The sequence below is a fragment of the Rana temporaria genome, chromosome 4 (assembly GCF_905171775.1).
Source record: "Rana temporaria chromosome 4, aRanTem1.1, whole genome shotgun sequence".
Taxonomy (NCBI): domain Eukaryota; kingdom Metazoa; phylum Chordata; class Amphibia; order Anura; family Ranidae; genus Rana; species Rana temporaria.
This window is the reverse complement of record NC_053492.1, coordinates 44,368,477-44,385,346: the sequence shown is the minus strand read 5'-3', so window position 1 is coordinate 44,385,346 and position 16,870 is coordinate 44,368,477.

The window sequence follows — 16,870 nt, the reverse complement described above, 5'->3', positions numbered from 1 at the left end:
GAGGAATGCTGATAACCAGAACTTCCTAGTAACGCTGTGATCAGCTGTGATTGGCCACAGCCGATCACATGGTACAGAGCCTACATCATAGGCTCTTTACCGTTAAAGGAGATGCGGTGCATCAGAGCGACACACCGCACTAACAATCTCTGCACACGAGTGGCTTGTTCTGCTGGATGTCATATGACGTCCAGTCAGAACTGGAGAACCACAAACAATCAGTGCTTAGTCATGAAACGCGTCAGCGTTTTACCCCACTGCTTGCTGTGCTGTGTTTTGTAGTGCTTTTTATCCTTTTTACACCAATAAAGGCTACCGTTTTAGGTTTATTTTGGTGTGCGGCTGTCCATGAATTATTTTCATCGATTTTTGGCCTTGTGCATTGCCAGCACCCACGGTCTTTGAGGAGGACATTGATTGCTTATTGCATTTGCCTGGAGCGGCGGTCTCTTTCTCACCAAAAGAAAGCTCTATTTATGTGAAAATATGATAAAAATGTAACATGGCCGCGCAATTGTCATTCAAAGTGCGACAGCGCTGAAAGCTGAAAATTGTCCTGGGCAGGAAGGGGGTGAAAGTGGTTAAAGAAGAATCCTAGGTATGGATACTTTTATATTGTTACATTGGTACAAGCATACCAGTGGGATCTCTTTGGGATCTCTTTGGATCCCAGCGCAAGTGACGTAAACAGTTACATAGGGCCAGATTCACAGAAGAAGTACGCCGGAGTATCTCCTGATACTCCGGCGTACTTTCAAATTTGCCGCGTCGTATCTTTAGTTTGAATCCTCAAACCAAGATACGACGGCTTCTGGGTTAGATCCGACAGGTGTACGTCTTCGTATGCCTTGGATCTAAGATGCAATACTTCGGCGTCCACTGGGTGGAGTTTGCGTCGTTTTCCACGTTGGGTATGCAAATTAGCTTTTTCCGGCGATCCACGAAGCTACGCGTGGCCGTCGCATTCTCTTACGTCGTCGCTAGTCGGCTTTTCCCGGCGTATAGTTAAAGCTGCTGTTATGTGGCGTATAGATAGACTTGCCATGTTAAAGTATGGCCGTCGTTCCCGCGTCCAATTTTAATTTTTTTTTTTTTTTTGCATAAGTCGTCCGTGAATAGGAAAGGAAGTAACTCACGTCGGTGCGACGTCATTTCGCGCAAAGCACGGCAGGAAATTTCAAAACGGAGCATGCGCAGGACGTTCGGCGGGAACGCGCCTAATTTAAATGATCCACGCCCCCTACCCGGATCATTTGAATTAGGCGGGCTTGCTTTGTGAATCAAGCACTTGCCCGTTAAAACTTGCGGCGGCGTAACGTAAATGCGAAACGTTACGCCGCCGCAGATCTACCTGAATCTGGCCCATAGAATTTAAAGGGGAGTAGTTTTCATGCACCCCGGAAAAGCGCAGAAAAAGCGCACTTATAATGTGAAAGCAGCCTTAGGCCGCGTACACACGATCAGTCCACCCGATGAGAACGGTCCGAAGGTCAGAACGCGGTGACGTAAAACACACAACGTGCTGAAAAAAATGAAGTTCGATGCTTCCAAGCATGCGTCGACTTGATTCTGAGCATGCGCGGCTTTTTGACCGATCCTTTTGACCTATCGGTTAGGCGTCCATCAGTTCAATTTTAAAGCAAGTTCTCATTTTTTTGACCGAAGGATAACTGACCTATGGGGCCTACACACGATCGGTTTGGACCGATGAAACGGTCCTACAAGTGATCACTTTGCATTTTCTCAATAAATGCAAAGCAGTCTCTGATTGGACAAGGTGGGGAGTGGACATCACTGCCCCATTTCTCTATCCCTACATAGCTAAAATTCCTATTTCTAGTCCCTGGTAATTGTTTCTGTATGTAAATAAAAAAAAATACATACATGCCAGTCCACTGAGAAGTTCTGCGTTGTCCACCTTCCAGTCCATAAATCTTCCCACACCACTATGCTGGACCAATCTCCCATATGTGCACATACCCACTATGGCCCTGATTCACATACATCGGCGCATATTTATGCCGCCGTAGCGTATCTTTTTTACGCTACGCCGGCGCAGCGCAGAGAGGCAAGCACTGGATTCACAAAGCCAGTGCTGCCAAAAAATGTTTCTTAAGTCGTCATAATGGAAGTGGGCGTGAGCCATGCTAATGAGGCGTGACCCCATGCAAATGATGGGCCAAGCGCCAGATAGATACGAATAACGAACGGCGCATGCGCCGTCCCGTGGACGCATCCCAGTGCGCATGCTCACAATCACGTCGGAACGAATGCCTAAGTTACGACGGATCACTGCCTACGGCGTAAACATAACCTACGCCCAGCCATATTTACGTACAACGTAAACGACGTAAAATACGACGGCTTGTGTTTCCTGGTCCATACCTTTGCATGGGTTGCGCCTCATTTATGGGGAATAACTGTACGCCGGATGTATGACTTACGCAAACCGCGTATATTATGTGAATCGGCGTATCTCCCTCATTTGCATATGTGCCTAGAAAATCAATGGGAGCGACAAATGCGCCCAGCCTAAATATGCGCCCACGATACGCCAGCGTAGACAAGTTACGTCGGTCGGATGAAGCCTATTTTCAGGCGTATCTAGTTGTGTGGGCACGGCGCACAGATACGACGGTGCATATTTGCACTTACGCGGCGTATCTTGAGATACGTTGGCGTAAGTGCTTTGTGAATCCGGGCCTATGGGTCTCTGCCAGGTCTATGGATTCTACTCCTGGTCTCCACAATGGACACTGTAGTAGATACCAAGGGACTCAACTAAGGACACTAAGGGCCCCACTAGGTCTCTGTAATGCTGCATACACACGATCAGAAATTCAGACAAGAAAAGTTTGATGTGAGCTTTTGGTCGGAAATTCCGACCGTGTGTAGGCTCCATTGGACTTTTTCTGTCGGAATTTCCGACAGCAAAAATTTGAGAGCGTTTCTGGAAAAATTCTTGTCGGAAATTACGATCGTATGTATGCAATTTCCGATGCACAAAAAACACGCATACTCTGAATCAAGTCGACGCATGCTCGGAAGCATTGAACTTAATTTTTCCCGGCTCGTCGCAGTGTTGTACGTCACCGCGTTCTTGACAGTTGGAATTTTGTGTGACCGTGTGTATGCAACACAAGTTTGAGTCAAAATTCTGTCGTAAAAAAAAATCCACGGTTTTCTTGTTGGAATTTCCAATCGTGTGTACGCAGCATAAGTGTATGGAGAAATTGTTTGAAGCGCCCTATGGACTGTGCAGATTGTTCTGATGGAAAGTAGTGGTATCCCCAGAAACCAGTACCTGGGGATACCTGAAGAATGCAAGTGTGTAGTAATATACAGTAAGTGACTTGTGCTTCAGGACCTTAGGCCGCCTAAAACTGTGGCCAATTGCCCTGTATGGTACCTGCAGGTGAAAAGGATACTCCCTTGGGAACATTGATCTTCCCCGGTTCAATGGTATCATATTGATAATAAGGAAAGAAATACGGCTATCTTCAGTGAAGGAAGTGTTTAGATGGCACGGTTCCTTCAAAGCTAACTACAAGTATATGAAGTATACATTTTAGGAGTGATATAATTATCAGTCTGTGAATTCCTTGACTTCTTAACACAAAAAGTATGAATTTAGGGCTATTGTCCCCCCTTTATGGCACACTGATACCTCATTTGACCACTTGGCAGGCCCTGAGCGTCCTTTGGAACCTTGATCACGTTTGGGTGAGATTGTATAATGGTCCTACAAAAGCGTCAGAAGAAGCCATGATTATGGCGAAACATGTAGAGGCAACCAACTTTTGCATTGTGACCGCATGACTTTTCATGTTCTGGTTTTAAACTTTATTCATTTTTTAACCATGCTTGTTTGAAAAAAAATTATGAAATTTGTAATATCAATTTGAATTGATTTTTTGTACCTCAAAACTCCCAATTTTGTTTCTTGGTATTTTTCTGAATATATTTAGGGAAGGTGGTGCTCGTAGAGAACACTGCGGTCTCTGGTACCAAATTATTATTTTTTGCCGCCTAAAATGGCTAGACCTCGATGACCTTTCAAGATGGAAGCTTATACAAGTATAACACATTTAGAATTTTACAATTTAAAAAAAATGATTCTAAAAGATTTAACGTGATGCATTGCTTGCTGGTTTCTGGAGTCCATTATACCTCCAACAGCCAACATTCACCAAACATATATCACAAACATGACAGGTTCACAACATTGTATAATTTGTTAGTAATGTTAAAGGTTTTTTCACATGTTTCTCAGACACTGCTTCATCAGGAGATGACTGTTTCAACACATTTTGCACAGCCCTTAGAGATGCCACATAGCCAACACCGGAGTGCATGTAGACAAGACATCTCTGCAAAAGATCATCTGCACTGAAATGTAACATAGAATTAATAAAGGGTTAAAACAAGCATTTTTTTTTTTTTACAAAAATGGTCATTGTTATTCCTTTACGTAAAGCTGAACTTTGGGCATTAATCGCCCCATAAATAAAGGTAGTATGGGCACCTACGTAGGGCTCCAAACTCTAGGGGGGCCCATGGTTATCCTTCAAAAAATGTGTACATCAGTAAGGTTTTACACTTATGCAGGCCATACATGGAGCAAATTTCTTTCCTGCCACCATGGGTCAGACAGTGTTGACAGGAGAATCCCTCCCGTAGAGCCGTTGTATTCTTGGGGGGAGAAGCCATCCCCATCAGGAAAACTATGGCTAGCAGCTATACCAGCCATTAACAATAATCGCATGTAAAATCCAGCAGGCTGGTTGTACCCAAGTCCATTGATCGATCAACATCGGTAAATTGAGCCTGCCCATACATGGTTCAAATCTTAGTCAAATTCCATAGAGAGGAGGGTGCTGGCTAGTATTTGGTAAGAAATGGTGATGGCGGTGGGAGACCTTTTTCTTCCAGGGTTGAATCTTCCTCAGTTGTAGGTAAGGCTCTCCCTAAGCTGTCGAAATTCTGATGCCGCTTGGTAGGGATGGAGAGGCACTGATCTGGCAGAAGGCTGGGCTGTGAAAGAAGCTTTGTGGTGTTTGTGCCCCTGGGGTGGAAATCCAGGGGTGCTGTAAGTCTCACAGGTGGGGACCTTTATCTTGATTTTTTCTGGCACCAAGGTCACTGCACCATATACCGTATTTATCGGCGTATACCGCGCACTTTTTTGCCCTGAAAATCAGGGCAAAATCGTGGGTGCGCGATATACGCCGATACCCGCACCAAGTTTGAATACTGCGCTGGCATATACCGAGCGCAGTACACTAGTGTATAGTCGGGCAGTCTCGGCTCCTCTCGCGCTGACGTCCTGGACGTACAGGACGTCAGCGCGAGAGTAGCCGAGCCTGCCCGACTATACACAACTGTACTGCGCTCGGTATATGCCGGCGCAGTATTCAAACTCGGCGCGGGAAAGCGGGAAACGAGCGGGGAGGACGCCGCAGAAGGACGCTGGACCCGACGATGAGGACACCCAAAGCCGCAGACGGACGCCGGACTTGAAGAGGCCGCCAATGGACGCCGCGCAAGACACCAAACTGTAAGTACAAAAATCTTTTTTTCCACAGGAATTTCGGGGCAAATTTAGGGGTGCGCGCTATACGCGGGAGCGCGCTATACCCCAATAAATACGGTACACACTTTTTTCACACCTGCCTCTAGAGGAATTTTTGTTTCCTGGCCGAAGGTTCTGCCATGGTATTGCACTACTGTACTTCTCCACTTCCCTTTGTATGTTTGTGTTTTTGCGTGTTTGTCACTTGCACCATGAACTTTACTCCGATTAGTAGGGTGTCGGTCCTCTGGCTTTCCCTGGAAGTTTTGAGAGGGGATGGACATGGTCTTCTGGTCTGGTTTGCCCTCTCTCATGGGGTCTCCCTTCAGGGGAGCCACACCTAGTACTTAGGGTAGACTGTTTCGGCAAGGTAGGCCAGTAAATACCTCAATCCCTGTCAGGACTCAGGAGCCCTGTGCCCCGGAGGATCAGGGTCCTTCCTCTTCGGAGGAGGACCATGTATACACCCTGTGCACTTTTTTGTGTTCTCACATTTTGTTTGTGCATTTTTTTGTGTTCTCACGTTTTGTGTGTGCACTTTTTTGTGTTCTCACGTTTTGTGTGTGCACTGTTTTGTGTTCTCACATTTTGTTTGTGCATTTTTTTGTGTTCTCACGTTTTGTGTGTGCACTTTTTTGTGTTCTCACGTTTTGTGTGTGCACTGTTTTGTGTTCTCACATTTTGTTTGTGCATTTTTTTGTGTTCTCACATTTTGTGTCTGCACTTTTTTGTGTTCTCACATTTTGTGTGTGCACCTTTTTGTGCTCTCACGTTTTGTTTGTGCATTTTTTTGTGTTCTCACGTTTTGTGTGTTCACTTTTTTGTTGTTGCACCGGGTGTTAGAGTGTTTTTACACACACCACAGGCTTAATGTATGTGAATGTAACGAGTCTGCAGGAGATCATGAAGTCAAAAAAAGTTAAAATGTTATTTTCTAAATGACAAAAAGTGACAATTGTTTATGATACACAAAGCTTTATGTTAACCAGCTAGTGTTTACTTTATAATACAGTGAGTGAAAGCAGTTGTGTCAGCAGCTGTCGGAAAAGGAGAAGGATGTACAATCTTTAAACGATATCAAACTGCCAGCACTTGCCTTGTCTTCTGCCTTTCCATGACTCACGCACAGTGTTATAGATCAGTGGTCCCCAACCTTTTTGGCACCGGGGACCGGCTGCATGGAAGAAAATTTTCCAAGGCCCGGTTGGGGATGGCATGTGGGGGGTAATCGATTTTTCGCGGGCAATTTGTCAGCGCATTATTTCTATTTATTACATTGTAGTAAAAAATAAAGTTAAACCCACCATAATGCAGAATCAGTGGGAGCTTTGAGTGTGTCACTTGCCATGCTGCCTGCCACCAGATGCGGATTGTCACTTGCCATGCTGCCTGCCACCAGATGCGGATTGTCACTTGCCATGCTGCCTGCCACCAGATGCGGATTGTCACTTGCCATGCTGCCTGCCACCAGATGCGGATTGTCACTTGCCATGCTGCCTGCCACCAGATGTGGTAAGGCCCCAACAGATGAAGCTAGTGCCCCCACTAGGCCCTGCTCACACTCACCCTGTCACTGGTAGTGTTGTCCTACTCTGGGCTCCCCCATTAACAGTACTATCATCTGCCCCTATTTATATCATAACCCCACATTACAGTCCTCAGTCCCCCCCACACATTATAGTCCTCAGCCTTCCCCCCCCCCCACACATTACAGTCCTCAGCCTTCCCCCCCCCACACACATTACAGTCCTCAGCCTCCCCCCCCCCACACATTACAGTCCTCAGCCTTTCCCCCCCCCACACATTACAGTCCTCAGCCTTCCCCCCCACACATTACAGTCCTCGGTTCCGTCCCCCACACATTACAGTCCTCGGTTCCGTCCCCCACACATTACAGTCCTTGGTTCCGTCCCCCACACATTACAGTCCTCGGTTCCATCCCCCACACATTACAGTCCTCGGTTCCATCCCCCACACTTAGGGACAGATCAGAGGGAGGCACAGCATGAGGAGAAAAGTTGCAGGGAGGGAGGCGGGACAGTTCTGGATGGAGGGCCGAGGTAACAAACAGGTGATTGGCTGCTAGGATGAAGGACAGTCCTGGCAGCCAATCACCTGTTTGATAACCTCGGGCAGCTCCGCCCTCCACCCAGAATTGTTCCGCCTCCCGCTGTCGGCTCTATGAGCGACGCAGGAGGAAGAAAAGTCTCCTTGCGGTCCGAATGGCAGAGTGCCGCGGTTAGGGTTGCCACCTTTTCTGCAAGCCAAACCCGAACACTTTTGCGGCGCCAATTTTTTTGTAGTACATACTATAGGATTGATAAATACCTAGGACACCTTGTGGGTTAACTCAAAGAGAGTAGTAATCAGAATGGACAGTGTCAGTAGGGCAGTGGACGGTGTCAGTAGGGCAGTGGACGGTGTCAGTAGAGCAGTGGACGGTGTCAGTAGGGCAGAGGCCGGTGTCAGTAGGGCAGAGGACGGTGTCAGTAGGGCAGAGGACGGTGTCAGTAGGGCAGAGGACGGTGTCAGTAGGGCAGAGGACGGTGTCAGTAGGGCAGTGGACGGTGTCAGTAGGGCAGAGGACGGTGTCAGTAGGGCAGAGGACGGTGTCAGTAGGGCAGAGGACGGTGTCAGTAGGGCAGAGGACGGTGTCAGTAGGGCAGAGGACGGTGTCAGTAGAGCAGTGGACGGTGTCAGTAGAGCAGTGGACGGTGTCAGTAGAGCAGTGGACGGTGTCAGTAGAGCAGTGGACGGTGTCAGTAGAGCAGTGGACTGTGTCAGTAGAGCAGAGGGCGGTGTCAGTAGGGCAGAGGGCGGTGTCAGTAGAGCAGTGGATGGTGTCAGTAGGGCAGTGGATGGTGTCAGCAGCATTGTACCTCCATCCAGATCAGACAGTGCCTGTGCCCCCCCCCCCCCCCAATAGAAACCTCCATTAAAGCTGGACAACAAAAAAAAACTTACCTTCCATGAGCCACTGCAAATATGTTTATGTGAACCTGTTAGGGGGCGCAGTCTGTAATATCATGCAAAAGCGTCCCAGTCCAGTGGCCCTCCATTCACTGTCTCTGGTGGCGCCGGCGGCTGGGTGGGAGAGAGAGCACAGACAGTGCTGTATGACCCAGCCGCAGGATATTAGCCCCCCTGGAGCCGGAGGAAGAAGGGGGGTGCATGTTGTTTGGGGGTAGCTGACAGAGGAGGAGTGGGGGGTGACTGAGAGGAGGAGTGGGGGGTGACCGAGAGGAGGAGTGGGGGTGACCGAGAGGAGGAGTGGGGGTGACTGAGAGGGGGAGGGGGGGTGACAGAGAGGAGGAGAGGGGGGTGACAGAGGAGGAGAGGGGGGTGACAGAGGAGGAGAGGGGGGTGACAGAGGAGGAGGGGGGTTACAGAGAGGGGGTGACAGAGGAGGAGGGGGGTGACAGAAAGGAGGGAGGGGGGTGACAGAAAGGAGGAGGGGGGGTGACACAGTAGGAGGGGGTGACGGAGGAGGAGGGGGTGATAGAAGAGGAGGAGGGGGTGACAGAGGAGGAGGAGGGGTTACAGAGAGGAGGAGGGGTTATAGAGAGGGGGGTTACAGAGAGGAGGAGGGGGGTTACAGAGAGGAGGAGGGGGGTGACAGAGGAGGAGGAGGGGGTGACAGAGGAGGAGGAGGGGGGTGACAGAGGAGGAGGAGGAGGGTGACAGAGGAGGAGGAGGGGGGTGGGTGACAGAGGAGGAGGGGGGTTACAGAAAGGGGGGGTGACAGAGGAGGAGGGGTGGCAGAGGAGGAGGGGGGTTACAGAGAGGGGGGGTGACAAAGGAGGAGGGGGGGGGTGACAGAGGAGGAGGGGGGGTTACAGAGAGGGGGGTGACAAAGGAGGGGGGGTGACAGATTAGGAGGGAGGGTTACAGAGAGGGGGGGTGACAGAGGAGGAGGGGGTGACAAAGGAGGAGGGGGGGTTACAGAGGAGGAGGGGGGTTACAGAGAGGGGGGGTGACAGAGGAGGAGGGGGGTTACAGAGAGGGGGGTGACAGAGGAGGAGGGGGGTGACAGAGGAGGAGGGGTGACAAAGGAGGAGGGGGGGTTACAGAGGAGGAGGGGGGTTACAGAGAGGGGGGGTGACAGAGGAGGAGGGGGGTTACAGAGAGGGGGGGTGACAGAGGAGGAGGGGGGTGACAGAGAGGGGGGGGACAGAGGAGGAGGGGTGACAGAGGAGGAGGGGTGACAAAGGAGGAGGGGGGGTTACAGAGGAGGAGGGGGGTTACAGAGAGGGGGGGTGACAGAGGAGGAGGGGGGTTACAGAGAGGGGGGTGACAGAGGAGGAGGGGGGTGACAGAGAGGGGGGTGACAGAGGAGGAGGGGTGACAGAGGAGGAGGGGGGGGGTGATTGATAGGAAGGGGGCTGACTGCCGCTGACAGAGCAGATGAGAGCGACCTTAGGACTGGAGACTCACAGCGTGAGGCAGGACTCGGGAAGGGGTAGCTGACGGGGGTTGTCTGACAGAGGGGGGGGGAGTAGCTGAGTAAGCTGACAGAGAAGGGCAGATGAAAAAGATACCTCAGTGAGGAGACATATCGGAGCACACGCCAGGCAAGGGGCGGGGCTACGGGCGGCCGCGATCAACCACAGTCAAACTCCAGCCCCGCTCCAATCACGGACCCTCGTAATCTCGTGTGCGCCGCCCGCAAGTGACCTATTCAGCCAATCACAGGCTGAATAGGTATGCCTGCCGCTCGCCGCTGAGCCCGGCTCAGATGCGGAGCGCACAGGCATTACTGTGTGTGTGAAGTGACCCTGTAATACTGATGGCGGTCGCGGGAATCGGGTTGCCCCGGTTATATGTGCCCGGGTTTCAGGCGGGTCAAAAATGGACAGGTGGCAACCCTAGCCCGCGGTCCGCATGTGGGGCTCTCTCATGCCGCCTGCTCGCGGCCCGGCTGCAGAAGTGCCGCGGCCCGGTAGTGGGCCGCGGACCGGGGGTTGGGGAACACTGTTATAGATAATGCCTGTATTTCTGCAGTAAAGAATGTGCCGGTCATCACCTTTCACGGATGGTCTTCTCACAAAGTTCACTTCCTGCTTCTTTTTCTCCTGCTTTAAAATTCAATAAAGAGATTTTCCTCCTCTACAGAGAAAGTAAAAATCACACAACAGGCCCCATGATATCCATGGGCATGAAGGGGAAAGGGCCTATAGTAGTGATGGTGAACCTTGGCACTCCAGATGTTTTGGAACTACATTTCCCATGATGCTCATGCGCTCTGCAGTGTAGTTAAGCATCATGGGAAAGGTTCCAAAACATCTGGGGTGCCAAGGTTCGCCATCACTGGTCTATAGTGACCTGCTGACCAGGCATGTGCTGTGGAGCAATTCATCCTCAAAGTTCATAGCAGAAGCACAGATATGGTTCAGGCAGGGCTGGTGCTAGCCTATTTTGCACCCTAGACAAGACTAGCTACTTGCACCCCCTCCATGATGATACCATTATATAAAAAAAAGCATATGATTTGCAGTCCAACCACTGATACTTTTTTTTAACATATCAGCAAATGCAGCCTGTGCACACCTCCTTGCCAACGTTAGCTCCATGTGGAGACTGACTGGGTGCTGGGAGGAATTAATGTCATGCACAGCATGGCTTGCATGGTTCCTTATTGGCTAGATATACTGTATATCCTAAAGCATGGGACTCCAAACTTTCTAAACAAAGGGTCGGTTTACTGTGCTTCGGACTTCAGGAGGGCCGGACTGTGGCCATTTGGAGTAGAAAAGGTCCCGACGTCAGTGGGGGAAAAAGCAATGCCCAATCTTTGGTGTCAGTGAGAGGAATTGTGCCCCATCATTGGTGTCATTGGGAGGAATTGCGTACCATTATTGTGTCCTTGGGCACCATCATTGGTGTCATTTAAAATAATTTTGGCCGATCATTGGGAGAAATTGTGTACCATTATTGGTGTCCTTGAGCACAATCATTGGTGTCATTTGGAAGAATTTTGTCTGATCATTGGTGTCATTGGGAGAAATAGTGCACCATCATTAGTGTCATTGGGAGGTAGTGTGCCCCATCATTGGTGTTGTTGGAAGAAATTGTGCCCCATTATTGTGGTCATAAGATGAATTGTGGCCCACCATTGGTGGAGGGAAATATGCCCCATCACATCATGGCTGTCAGTGGATGAAATAGTGCTCCAAGGGCCAGATAACAGCAAGCAAAGGGCCACATCTGGCCCCCGTGCCGTAGTTTGGAGACCACTGTTCTAAAGCATAGAGAGGAAGGAGCAGTCATCAATCAGATAACCCATCAGAACCCCATAAATTTAAAGTTTAACATATAGGGCTTAAGCAAGGTCATAGAAAAACTAAAGCTAACATTGCATAGCTCACTACTAAATTTTCACAATCTGACAGATGGGCGGCGCCTGCGCCTTGAGCCTAGATCTGCTGTTTACATCGCGGCCGGGGGTTCATGGCACATGTGCATCTAAAGAGGCACATGATGTGAGATGGACGTTTTCGGCTCATTCACTTCCGGTGGGGCCGGATTTTTAAAGGCAGTAAATGATGGGTTTAGCTGCCAGGACGCACATCACGGCGACGGTGAAAAACCAGCCTGCCCTGAGATAGAGGTGCAATTGCACCCTGCTTATTTACTATCTATATGACCCCTCCTTGGCGGATATGCAAGCCACATCTCTTTGCTTGGATTACCTTATCTCTATTTGCTTTTCTTATATTGACACTGAATATATAGGACCTTGGCCATGTATGTTTGTATCGGCAGCCTTACATTTAGTAGGGAGCTACGAAATGTTAGCTTTAGTTTTTTTATGACCTTGCTTTAGCCCTATATGTTAAACTTTTAATTCATGGGGTTTTGAGCGGTTATCTGATTGGTGACCGCTCCTGCCCCTCTAGAGAGAGAGAGAGAGAGAGACTTGTAAAGCGCAACACATAAGAACTGAATCGCCTCTGGGCGCTGTATCCATTTCATGGGTAAGGAACCCCTTGACCTTAGAAGAGATGGGTTTTAATCTTTCTCCTGAAGGCCAAGTGGTCCGGCTCCAGTCTGATGTTGGTTGGTAGTGCATTTCACAGGCGAGGTCCCTGGACTGCAAATCTTCGATCTCCTTTGGACTTGTATCTGGCCTTGGGTATCTGGAGGAGGTTTTGATTGGTGGATCGCAGAATGCGATTGGGGTTATGGGCTTTTATTTTTTCGCATAGATATTGGGGGGCGTTGCCTTGAATACACTTATGTATTAGGCAGAGTGCCTTGAAAGTGATTCTGTCTTTTACTGATCTCAGTGAAGGTGAGATTGATTCCCATGGTTTTTTCCCAGTCACTAGTCGAGCGGCCGTATTTTGAACGACTTGCAGACGAGTGATTTGGTATTTGGGTAGTCCTAGATAGAGGGCATTTGCGTAGTCAAGTCTGGAATTGATGATTGTTCCCACCACGACTGCAATGTCCTCTTTCGGGATAAAGGGCGTGAGTCTGCGTAGTAGGCGCAGCAGATGGTGGGATCCGCTGACTACTGACCCTCTATGCTTTCGAATATATCTTATGTGCCAAGCATCTTATGCCGTGTACATACGGTTGGACTTTTGACCGGGAAAAACTCCATCTGAATTTCCAATGGAAAAATAGAGAACCTGCTCCCTACCCAAGTCCGTCGGAAATTCCGACGGAAAAAGTCCATCGGAAATTCCGACCGTGTGTACGCGGCTTAAGTCTATATGAGACTTAAAAGTGGTTGTAAACTCGTTACAACCACGCTTACCTGTAGGTGCTTGAAATATCTCCCAAACCTCCACGGTTTAGGAGATATTTACAAATGAGACGGGCACCGATGTCTACAGGCCATGCGCACTCTAGAAACCTTTCGAACTGGTCGAGCGTGCATGCACGCACGCGTGAGTGACGTCATCGCGGCTCCGGCCAATCACAGCGCTGGAGCCGCGATACCCGGAAGTACAGTGCTGTGATGATCCTTGCTGGGACCAGTAAACCAGAGGGCTAGGATCTTAATTAGTTTCCTTAGCAATCATATTTCGGAAGCAAGCCTTTGTGGTCTGCCATATCTTTTTCCAGTCATCTTTGCCAAAAGTTATTTAAAGGTCTTCCTTCCACGTTCATGTGTATGACGTAGATCAGGTGTTGAGGACATATTGAGTATTGTATATAGCAAGGAGATCCTTCCTGGGAAATGTGAGTCTGTATGACATTCTTTGTTCAAAAGGTGTAGTAGATAAAGTAGAGGTGGGTGGGTTAAGGATTTCAAAAATAAAATGTTTACCTTGCAATTATCTATAAATTGTTAATTTTGTGGGTTTAACAGAACCTTTCAGCATTTGAAAGTTAGACCCGGAGGAGAAAATGGACGGAGGGGCTGCATGACTAGGGGAGGAACAGGGTCAGGGAACGGTGAGCTAGGTCAGTGTTGAGGGCAGGGGTGGAGACCTTACCTGATTGAAGGCAGGCAAACGAATGGGCAGGGTCAGTGTTGAGGGCAGGGGTAGAGACCTTGCCTGATTGGAGGCAGACAAAAATATGGGCAGGGTCCAGAGGAGAGGGTCTTGCGTAGGGGGCGTATTCTGCCGCATTCCAAGGAGTCAGGAGAAGTGGCAGCTTCCCACCCTCCCGCCCTGGTGTTAGGAGGCTCCGCGAGGGAAAACCCCTCCTAATTGACTGCTGGCAAGAGGCACCTCAGCCTGGACTTCACTGGCACCACCTGTCATCCGGGGTGGCACAGCACCCCGGGAACAACACAATGAGCCCACAGTACAGCCCAGCTGAAGCAGAGACCCAATTTAAACAAATCAACTGGATGAGAGCTAACTAACTCTCTCATCCCCCTTTAAATGTAAAATAGCACCTGTACTGAAAGTACACAGGCGCTACATAAAAAATTAAATACATGAAAAATGTAAACAGTTCTATGGGTATAATGCACTGACTGGTGTATATTGCTCAATTTTGTCACAGCAGTTGGCAGTTCAAGGGGTCTTTGGGGGGTCAGTGAGGAATTACATGGTTACAGGATCAGTGGGGTCCATCTAAGGTATGGCGCTTCCACTTGGTTAGCTGTGGTTCTACCAGGAGCTAGGTCACCTGGGGAGAGGAATGTGGAAGTATGTGTGATGTCGGAACGTCTTTGAGTCGGGTGGGGCACGGCTGAGGACATAGACCATTCCAGTTAAAATTGTGCCTTAAAGAAACCCAAAGGTCTCTTGTTGTTGGGCATTACTTTGTTGAATTTGCACTTACGGGTATGTTTTACGTGATGTTATTTTATTCCTTGGTTAATAAAAATTTGGCTGATGTGGCCATTATAAAATCCATGTCACGCAGTCCGTGTTTTTAATTTAAGGGTAAGGACCAAGGTTGCCGAATCCGCTAGTCAAGGCTTTAACCCTCCTAGCGGTATCCCCGAGTCACGCTCGGGGTAGCTATGCAGAGCCTGCAGCGTGCGCTGGCTTACCTTCTCCTAGATCCAGCGATGTCACCGCGCTGTGTGAGCGAGCGGGACCTCGCTCGATTCACACAGCGTCCTCCTGTGCCGCCGATCTCTGTTCCCTGCGACATTACGACGCACGGGAGCGGAGATCGGCGCCAAATTAAAAAACGTAAACAAACACTATACATACAGTATACTGTAATCTTATGGGAAAAAAACACACCCCCCTTGTCCCTAGTGGTCTGCCCAGTGCCCTACATGTTCTTTTATATAATAAAAACCTTTCTTTCTACCTGCAAACTGGAGATTGTCCATAGCAACCAAAAGTGTCCCTTTATGTCAAAAATGGTTTTAGATCAGCTAGAAAACAGCGATAATAAATTATAATCACTTGCAGAATTGTACGATAGCGATTTGTGGGGAAACTCGTCATAAAAAAATTATGACAGCGACAATTCTGCAACTGAGCAAATTTCAGTGATTTTGATTTGATTACATTATTGAATAATTTTTATTATAATTATATTATTATTTGTTATAATTATTTATAATTATTTATTATATTATAATTTATAATTCTGTTTTTAAAAAAATGTCATACGCGGGATGCCTACTAGACTCTTGTTTGGTCAGATTTAAGTGAGTTATTCCTAAGAATTACAGGCCTACAGTATAAAACGCCAAATTTCCTTGCAAATAATGGTACCGCTTTCAGCACCTTTTTTCTGAAAGAATCATCGCCAGGGAGGTTAACACTGTGTATTTGGTTTTAGGTTTGTAAATCCTAAGGACTTTCATTTTTTTAAAAATGTCCAAAGCAGTCATTACCTGGGGGGTATGCTGGGCTTTTAAAAAAAACAGCAAGAAAAGGTGTGGAGAAAGAAGGCCATCAGAGTATTTATTGCTATCCCGCATACTAATGCCACATACACAGGATCGGACATTCCGACAACAAAATGTTGGCTCAAACTTGTCTTGCATACACACGGTCACACAAATTCTGTCGGAAATTCTGATCGCCAAGAACGCAGTCACGTACAAGACTACAACGAGCCGAGAAAAATGAAGTTCAATGATTCCGAGCAAGCGTCGAATTGATTCCGAGCATGCGTAGGAATTGCATACAGACGATCGGAATTTCCAAACTTTTGTTGTCGGAAAAATTGAGAACCAGCTCTCAAACATTTATTGTCGTAAATTCCGACAGCAAATTTCCGATGGAGCATACACACTGTCAGATTTTCCGACAACAGGCTCACATCGAACATTTGTGGTTGGAAATTCCGACCGTCTGTACGTGGCATAAGAGTGGTAGGTGACTGGATTAAAGATCTGCTTGCTGTGTTTGGTAGTCTCCAAACTGTGGCCCTTTGTTTGCTTTTATACGGTCCTTGGGGCACTATTCCACAATTCCTCCCAATGACGGGGCACAGTTCCTCCCAATTACGCAGCACATTTCCTCCCATTTACACTATTGAGGCACTATTCCTCCCATTGACCCCAATGATGGGCCACTGTTCCTCCCATTGACCCCAATGATGGGCCACTGTTCCTCCCATTGACCCCAATGATGGGGCACTATTCCTCCCATTGACCCCAATGATGGGGCACTTTTCCTCCCATTGACCCCAATGATGGGGCACTGTTCCTCCCAGTGACACCAATGATGGAGCATTGTTTCTCTCCTAATGACACCAGGACATTTTGTACCCCCACTGGCCACAGTCCGGCCCCCTTAAATCTGAAGGACAGTAAACTGGCCCCTTGTTTAGAAAGTTTGAAGACCCCTGGTCTAATCCAAAGACTTATTAATTTGAAGAGGGTGGCAATCCCTTGGTTCAAGACTGACCCGGACTGGT